A 3725-nucleotide genomic window follows, 5' to 3' on the forward strand; every position below is an offset into this window, starting at 1 on the left:
TTTGAGACATGACTGCTTTGAAAAAGTCAGGGGCAGTTCCATCATTGACCCACATTTCACTAGTGTTTAGGTGGTTTCCTTTTTTTACTCCTAACATATAAAGAACCCCAAAAAATGATAGCAATTCATCAACATTAGTATTAGGACAATCTTGGTTGTCACGAGCATAGTTTGAGGAGATATCATCCAACTCGTCATTGGTAAAGTTGACAATGTTCTGAATCATTTGTGTTAAGTATTTATTGCATTAAATAACTTGTTTTTTTATTTCCTAATATGAAAAGACTACTTTTATTGAATAATAATTATGTATATATTTTTTGTGCAACTTATACTCTCGATCCCGCCTGGGGCACTTATGTACTCTCTAGCCACTGCTTACCATACTTACTCTCTCCCCCATGTGTTACTCTCTCATTTAAATATTAGTTTATTCTATTTGTTGTACATTTACATTAACATTAAAGTCAGTGCTCTGGATTGGCAATCTCTACCAGAACGTCTCTGCTCCCGGACACCCGCGTCTACCGTGCTCTACAGGACTGGCCACAGTGTTATGAACTATTCGTTTGCGGTCGTATTGTGCGTGAGTGAATCCGTGAAGGACATCTTCCGTCTTCACGCCTGCCTACAAGACAGCAGCCTATTTCCAACACTTACTGATCACAACCTGGCCCTCAACAACAGCAGACTACGGTTAGGTACCTCTCATGAAAACAAAGGTAACTGTTTAATTTCTAAACTTTATTTGAATATGTACTGTTCATAAACTCATTATGTGTAACCTAGTGAACTCTTGTTAAAATCAGTGTGTTCGGCGTCTTCACTGCCTAGTGTGAAGTGGTCCTTCTTAATCGAGCCTCTAAAATATTATCTAATGGTTCTCATAACCAAAATCCATTCTTTTCATGGTCCTTAGCGAGCCGGATAATAAGAACTTTAGTCCATTGGTGAATATCAGTGCAATCTCAACTCTTATAAGCTATATACAGTGCATATTTCAAAGTGTGGTTTCAGGTTCTTTCACGATTGCAAAGTCCGTGCATATCGATTTTCCAATCCCCTCTCCAGTCATATCAGCTGTGATTATATCAGCTGTGACGTCTGATCATATCAGCTGTGGTGCTCTGTCGACTGCATTGTTTTGTTGACAAACAAGCTTTCAGACTGTTACAGCACAGGTGAACTGATTACTGTGTTTAATGGTTACCGCTTCTCAATACTTGCTGGTTTATCAGCCCTACTTGTAATACGCATTATTCTAAGCAGGTTAAATATAAACAATCTTGGTTATTGACACTTTACCTTGAGCAGGACTTGCACCCTTATTGCAAAATTAAATGTTTATTTTGTCAACACTATATTCTAGTCTCAGCTTAAAAAGAAAAAAAGGCTACTTACTGCTCACAATTGTTTATTATAATTTCTATTTGAACATTGCTCACGCATATGTATGCATGGTTTATGGTTACTGTCACAACATTACCATACTTTACCACTGACAGTTTACATGTAGTACGTGCGCATAATGTTTCCAGAGCCTCTGCTACATTATAGCTGAATTTAGCTCAACAATAACCTTAATTGTTGTTTATTATTTAATAACAACTTGTCTTGTTTACGTTTTTCCATAATAACAGTGTATTTTATTTTCTCGAAACAAAACTATACTATAGGCCTATACGAGCCTACTCTACTTATTGCATTATTATTGAGTTTTTACCTCAAAAAACTAAACAATATTTTTTAAATTGTTTTTCATTGTATTATATTGTTAAGATACTTCTTATTTCTTGGGGAAAATACTTCAGAGGAAAATAATTTAGTTTCTATTTTTATCACTGTCTCAATTCAAGAGGACAATATTTTGTTTAATTTTCACTTTTGAAGTTTTACTCAAATTGATTAATTTTCTACAAACACTTTCAACATGGCGATGTCTCTTAAAGTGGCCAATGCAAAGCGAGAACACCTCTTTTCTCAGATACAAAGTATCTATGATTTAACTAAGAAGACTTCCGATCCAAATATACTTCAGCAGTTTCTTGTCAGAGCTAAATCTATTCAGAGACTTAGACAGGAATTTTCAGCAATATTAGACTTGTGCCACGAGTTGGAATTAAAAGTGGATGCCGACTATACACCTAACTATTCCGCATTAGCGAGCGTGGACGAGTTAGTTGATTACATTTCTGCTAACGTGCTTATGATTGGGACCAAGAGACAAGCTAAAGCTAATAAAAGCGAAACTATTCCGCCTGCCTCCCCTCAAGTCAACGTCCGGCTACCGAAATTGGAATTACAAACTTTTGACGGAGCTGCCTTGGACTTCTGTACGTTCATCAACGTTTATGAACAAGCCGTACACAACAATGCGCACTTAAGCGATGTAATGAAATTTCAATATCTCTTGAGCGTGCTTTCAGGCGAACCACTCTCTCTGATAAAGTCGCTAAATATAACTGAGCAAAATTATGCAATAGCTTATCAGCTGCTGAAGGATCGCTACCATAATACTAGGCGTCTACTTACACTACATTTAAATCAAATACTAGACCTTCCTGTCATCTCCAGCACATCTGTGAAGAATATCCGTGCTTTCCTTAATCTTTTTCACGAACATACGCAATCACTTAAAGCGTTAAACAATGACATCACTAGTAACAACCCACTTCTCTCAGCCTTGTTATTACGCAAGATTGATAATCGGATGGTCACACGCCTAGAACAGTTTCGAAAAAAGGAAGAGCTTCATACTTTGCCCTCGGTTTGAACAAATAATTGAGTTTCTCAACCTGGAATGCAGCCACATTGAGGACAGTAGTCTACATGACAATATTGTGGACCCCAAGAACGCTTCAAGTTCTTATTTTGGGTCAAAACCCAAATTTGATAAACCCAAATCGTCTCTTAAAAACGTGAGCTTGTTAGCGGCTTCCTCTCCACCCTCCTCGGCCTATAAACAAGGCCCATCATGTTTTTATTGCCATCAGAGCGGTCATAAAATTTATGGCTGTCCCAGCTTCGGCCAAAAGACACCTCAATAACGGCACGGGATTATTAAACAGCACAACCGCTGTTCTTCTTGTTTGGGGACGCACAGATTAAGTGAATGTCAGTCTAAATTCACGTGTCGAACATGTCGTGGTCGTCATCATACCTTGCTACACTTCACTGATCGGCCAACACGGTCCAGTGTTAGTACGTTGGACCGCGTTCGTCCCGTTGTGGAGAACGGCCGTGACGGCTGCCGGCCTGCAACACCTACACCTGCTGTCCGCCCTCCGCCTGCGACCACAGCTCTCTCACCTCCTAGCCCGGCCGAACACACCACACTACACGCTCATGGCACACTGCATCGAGACCTCGCCCCTAGTACCACGGTTCTTCTGGGTACTTCTCTTGTCAAGCTCACCGCCTCTAACGGACAAGCTTATGTCTTTCGTGCGTTAATTGATTCAGGAAGCATGCTAAATTTTATTAGCGAGAAAGCCTCCCAACTGTTGGGTACACAGCGTCGTCCAGCCACTATTAATGTCGCCGGCCTTTCTCAAACCTCTGCTCACACACGCGGATTTTTAACTCTGGGCGTGGAAACTCTTGCTGGCCACCCAGTTGCCGCCCCACACTCGTTCCACATATTGCCACAAATCACTGTAGATCTCCCACGAGTGCAAATATCTCAGGAGGTCATGAATAAGGTTAAAAATATTACACTGGCTGAT

The sequence above is a fragment of the Homalodisca vitripennis genome, unplaced genomic scaffold (genome assembly GCF_021130785.1).
Source record: "Homalodisca vitripennis isolate AUS2020 unplaced genomic scaffold, UT_GWSS_2.1 ScUCBcl_3491;HRSCAF=9052, whole genome shotgun sequence".
Taxonomy (NCBI): Eukaryota; Metazoa; Arthropoda; class Insecta; order Hemiptera; family Cicadellidae; genus Homalodisca; species Homalodisca vitripennis.